The sequence below is a fragment of the Chlorocebus sabaeus genome, chromosome X, assembly GCF_047675955.1.
Source record: "Chlorocebus sabaeus isolate Y175 chromosome X, mChlSab1.0.hap1, whole genome shotgun sequence".
Lineage (NCBI taxonomy): Eukaryota > Metazoa > Chordata > Mammalia > Primates > Cercopithecidae > Chlorocebus > Chlorocebus sabaeus.
Window position 1 is genome coordinate 78859890 of NC_132933.1, and position 6206 is coordinate 78866095.

Sequence of the window (6206 nt, forward strand, 5' to 3'; positions counted from 1 at the left end):
ACAATCTGAATGTCTTTTATTTCTTTATCTTGCCTAATTGCCCTGGACAGAAACCCTAGCACAAACATGAATAGAATGGTCAGAGCAAAACATTCTTGCCTTTTTTTTTTTTTTTCTTTTTTGAGACAGTGAAGTTTCACTCTTGTTGCCCAGGCTGGAGTGCAAAGGTGAGATCTCGGCTCACTGCAACCTCTGCCTCCTGGGTTCCAGTGATTCTCCTGCCTCAGCCTCCTGAGTAGCTGGGGTTACAGGCACCCACCACCACGCCCAGCTAATTGTATTTTTAGTAGAGACGGGATTTCACCATGTTATCCAGGCTGGTCTTGAACTCCTGACCTCAGATGATCTGCCTGCCTTGGCCTCCCAAAGTGCTGGTATTACAAGCGTGAGCCACCGCAGCTGGCCAGCCTTTTCTTTTCTTTTTTTTTTTTTTTTTGAGCACTATGAGTGGTGTCATCCTCCACTTTTCTGGCCTCCATGACCTCTTTGTGGCCTTCATGATGAGAAATCACTTTTGTCTTACAGAAGATACCTTATACATAAATAACCTCCCTCTTGCTGCTTTCCCGATTTTTAATGGAAGCAAATTCATCGATGTAATTCCAAAGGTTACTTCTTTTTTATCTCATTGTCAAGTAAGAGAAATCCATGTTGGGCAATTTCTCTTGACCAACTGAACAATCTTAAATTAATTTTTAATTAATTTTAGCATAGGGAAACTGCTTTCACAGGATGTTGTTTTAAAAATATAATAAGGTATCGGCCGGGCGCGGTAGCTCAAGCCTATAATCCCAGCACTTTGGGAGGCCGATGCGGGCGGATCACGAGGTCAAGAGATCGAGACTATCCTGGCTAACACGGTGAAACCCCGTCTCTACTAAAAAATACAAAAAAAAAAAAAAAAAAAAAAAACCTAGCCGGGCGAGGTGGCGGGCGCCTATGGTCCCAGCTACTCGGGAGGCTGAGGCAGGAGAAAGGGGCAAACTCGGGAGGCGGAGCTTGCAGTGAGCTGATATCCGGCCACTGCACTCCAGCCTGGGCGACAGAGCAAGACACCGTCTTAAAAAATATATATATATATATATATATGTATATATAATAAGGCTACTTCCAAATTTGAATAAGATTACACTACAGCAACTTTATGAACCAGCTTTAGAATACTCAAACTCAATGTTGATCTTATATTACAAATTACTGATTTTGCAGGATACTTAAAATTATTTTGGATGAAATTCTGGGGCCAGGTGCAGTGGCTCACGCCTGTAATCTCAACACTTTCGAAGGCTGAGGCGGGTGGATGACTTGAGCTCAGGAGTTTGAGACCAGCCTGGCCAACATGGTGAAAGCCCATCTCTACTAAAAATACAACAATTAGCCAGGCATGTTGGCAAGTGCCTATAATCCCAGCTACTTGGAAGGCTGAGGCAGGAGAATCACTTGAACCGAGGAGGCAGAGGTTGCAGTGAGCTGAGATTATTGTGCCACTCCACTCCAGCCTGCACTCCAGCCTGGGTGAGACAGAACAAGACTCCACCAAAAAAAAAAAAACCTAGTTTGGGCCGGGTACGGTGGCTCACGCCTGTAATCCCAACACTTTAGGAGGCCCAGGCTGGCAGATCACCTGAGGTCGGGAGGTTGAGACCAGCCTGACCAACATGGAGAAACCCTGTCTCTACTAAAAATACAAAATTAGCCAGGCGTGGTGGTGCATGCCTGTAATCCCAGCTACTCGGGAGGCTGAGGCAGGAGAATTGCTTGAATCTGGGAGGTGAAGGTTGTGGTGAGCCAAGATTGTGCCCTTGCACTCCAGACTGGGCAACAAGAGCAAAACTCCATGCCCCCACCCAAAAAAAAAAAAAAAAAAAAAAAACACCTATTTTGGATGATATTTTTACAGGATTTTAATCATCAGAATATTTATGAACCAAATAGTTGACTGCTTTTTGTTATTTTGTTGTCGTCGTTGTTTGTTGCTGTTTTTAAGTATTAAGAGATTTATCACAAGGAATTGGCTTACATGATTTATTGCAAGGGAATGGCTATGCAAGTCCAAAATCCATAGGGCAGTCTGGAACTGTTGGGCATGAGCTAAAGTTCTATCCTCAGGGAAAATGTATTCTTCTTCAAGTAAGCCTCAGCTCTGCTCTTAAGGCTTCCAGTTGATTGAATCAGCCTACCCCGATTATTTAATCTACCTTAAAGTCAACTGATTGATTATAACCTTTAATCACATCAACAAACCACCTTCACAACCAGACCTAGATTAGAATTTCATTGAATAACTGTGGAATGTAGCCTGGCCCAGTTGACATAAAACTGACCATGACACACGTGTTACATTCATCATGCTATGTCCCTAACACTCAAGACAGCCTCTAGTGCATTTCTGACCATGACACACGTGTTACATTCATCATGCTATGTCCCTAACACTCAAGACAGCCTCTAGTGCATTTCTATATCTCCTTCCCCAGGTCCCAGGTATGGATAAACACACATAAGTTACATGACCAAGTCTACAGGCAAATATGCTTACTCTTTCATCATTCTACTTTTCATCACTCTCTTCTGCTGTGCCATACAACCCCATTGGTTCCTTTTTTAATTTTAATTTTAGATTCAGAGGGTACATGTGTGGGTTTGTTACAAGTGTGTATATTGCGTGATGCTGAGATGTGGGCTTCTATTGATCCCATCACCAGATAGTGAACACAGTACCTAATAGAAAGTTTTTCAGCTCTTGCCTCTTCTTTCTTCCCTACCATTTGGAGTCCTTAGTGTATATTGTTCCCATCTTTATGTTGGTATGTATCCAGGGTTTAGCTCCCTCCTATAAGTGAGAACATGCAGTATTTTATTTTCTCTGTCAGCATTAATTTGCTTAGAATAATGGCCTCCAGCTGCATCTATGTTGCTGCAAAGAACAGGATTTCATTCATTTTTATGGTTGCATAGTATTCCATGGTATATATGTACCACATTTCCTTTTTCTTTTCTTTCTTTCTTTTTTTTTTTTTTCACCGAGACAGAGTCTTGCTCTGTAGCCCAGGCTGGGGTGCAGTGGCACAATCTTGGCTTACTGCAACCTCCACCTCCTGGGTTCAAGCGATTCTCCTGCTTCAGCTTCCTGAGTAGCTGGGACTACAGGCACGCACCACCATGCCCGGCTAATTTTTGTGTTTTTAGTAGAGATGGGGTTTCACCATGTTGGCCAGGATGATCTCGATCTCCTGACCTCAAGTGATCTGCCCACCTCAGTCTCCCGAAGTGCTGGGATTACAGGCGTGAGCCACCAAGCCTGGCCTATATGTACCACATTTTCTTTATTCAATCCACTATTGATGGGCACCTAGGTTGTCTCCATGTGTTTGCTATTGATTGGCTACTCTTGGGAAATCAGAAGTATTTAGAGAAAATAACTTTTTACTGGCTAAAAATGAAAATTCTAATGGTATTTTATTTTATTTGTCATAGTTCCACTTCAAACATAAATTGGGACTTGCATAATCTTCCGACTTTCTGTTGTTTTTATTTTTGTTTTTTTGAGACAGTGTCTCACTCTCTCTCCCAGGTTGGAGTACAATAGCATGATCTGGCTCACTGCAGCCTCGACCTTCCAGGCCCAGGTGATCCTCCCACTTCAACCTCCCGAGTAACTGGGACTACAGGTGCATGACACCATGCTTGGCTAATTTATTGTATTGTTTGTGGAGACAGGGTTTTGCCATGTTACCCAGGCTAGTTTTTAATTCCTGGACCCAAGCAATCCACCCACTTTGGCCTTCTAAAGTGCTGAGATTACAGGTGTGAGGCACCATTCCTGGCCTACTATTCTTACTTTCTATTTGATATCTGCTTGTTCCTTAATAATTAATGTTCTCATATGGAGATTTGTACATTTCTAATTTTTAATTTTCTTTTTTATTTCTGTTCATATTCAGGAGGAATAGTAACATGTCTTGATAAAGTTTTACATTAAAAACATACTTTCAAAATTAGTCTCTTTCATTACCATTCAGAATAAATAGAAATGTACATAGGGACACACAGTTTTCTTTTTACTTCAGGTGCCAATGTGGCTAAGCACAGAACTGCTAGATCCTGTATTTATTTAAAATTTTGATATTTTGTTCATGGACTTTTTGAATTGATTTAAAATTTTTTAAAATATTCCATTTATCACTTCATGCCCATTAGAAGGTCTATAATAAAAAAGGCAGACAATTAAGTGTTGGCAAAATGTGGAGAATTTAAGACCCTCATACACTGCTGGTGAGAACATAAATAAGGAACAGTTTGGCAGTTTCTCGAAAAGTTAAACATAGAGTTATCATGTGACTCAGCAGTTTTAGTTATAGGAATATGCCCAAGAGAAATTAAAACATAGGTCCACACAGAAACTTGTTCATAACAGCATTATAATTTATAATAGCCAAGAAGTAGAAGCAACTCTAATGTCCATCAACTGATGAATGAATAAACAAAATGTAGTATATCCACACAATGGAATATTATTTTATTTTATTTATTGAATTGTTTTGGAGACAGAGTCTCACTCTATTGTCCAGGCTGGAGTACAGTGGTGTGATCTTGGCTCACCACAACCTCTGTTTCCTAGGTTTAAGTGATTCTTGTGCCTCAGTCTCCCAAGTAGCTGGAATTACAGGTGTGTGACGCCACACCCAGCTAATTTTTGTATTTTTAGTAGAGATGGGGTTTCACCATATTGGCCAGGCTGCTCTTGAACTCCTGACCTCAGGTGATCCGCCTACCTTGGCCTCCAGAGTGCTGGAATTACAGGTGTGAACCACTGCACCCAGCCTCAATGCTGCCTTTTAAATATGATTTTACTTTTCTTTTTTTTTTTTGTGACAAGGTCTGGCTCTATTGCCCAGGCTGGAGTGTAGCGGTATGATCTTGGCTCACTGCAACCTCCACCTCCCACACTCAAACTATCCTCCCACCTCAGCCTCCCGAGTAGCTGGGACTACAGGTACACACCATCACACTCAGGTAGTTTTTGTAATTTTTTGTAGAGGTAGGGTTTTGCCATGTTGCCCAGGTTGGTTTCAAACTCGTGAGCTCAAGCGATCTGCCTGCCTCAGCCTTCCAAAGTGCTGGGATTATAGGCGTGTACCATCGCGCTCAGCCTAAATATGAATTTCTTTTTTTTTTTTTTTTTTTTTTTTTTTTTGAGACGGAGTCTTGCTCTGTCGCCCAGGCTGGAGTGCAGTGGCCGGATCTCAGCTCACTGCAAGCTCCGCCTCCCGGGTTTACGCCATTCTCCTGCCTCAGCCTCCCGAGTAGCTGGGACTACAGGTGCCCGCCATCTCACCCGGCTAGTTTTTTTGTATTTTTTTAGTAGAGACGGGGTTTCACCGTGTTAGCCAGGATGGTCTCGATCTCCTGACCTCGTGATCCGCCCGTCTCGGCCTCCCAAAGTGCTGGGATTACAGGCTTGAGCCACCGCGCCCGGCCATGAATTTCTTATGATCAATATATCTAACATTTACTGAATGCTTACTCTGTGTCTTGTTATAGGGTATATAGAGGGGTATAGCAATAAAAAGAACAGGCGCCTGATGCAGTGGCTCGCGCCTGTAAACCCAGCACGTTGGGAGGCCGAGGCAGGTGGATCACCTGAGGTCAGGAGTTCAAGACCAGCCTGGCCAACATGGCAAAACTCCGTCTCTACTAAAAATACAAAAATTAGCCAGGTGTGATGATGTGTGCCTGTAATCCCAGCTACTTAGGAGGCTGAGGCAGGAGAATCACTTGAACGCAGGAGGTGGAGGTTGCAGTGGGCCAAGATTATACCACTGCACTCCAGCCTGTGCAACAGAGCGAGACTCCGTCTCAAAAAAATAAAAATACAAACAAAAAGGACAGGCATGTTTCCTGGTTCTAATGAATTCACAGTCTGTCAGGCAAGATAAACTAGTAACGACCTGATTTTGTATAGTATAGTATAAGTATCGTGATAAAGGGCATGAGATAAAGGCATTTTTCAAAAGTACAGCCACTTTTATTTTTATTTATTTATTTATTTTTTTGAGGCAGAGTCTCACTCTGTCAGCCAGGCTGGAGTGCAGTGGCATGATCTCCGCTCACTGCAACCTCTGCCTCCCAGGTTTAAGCAATTCTCCCTGCCTCAGCCTCCCGAGTAGCTGGGATTACAGGTGTCCGCTACCAAACCTGGCTAA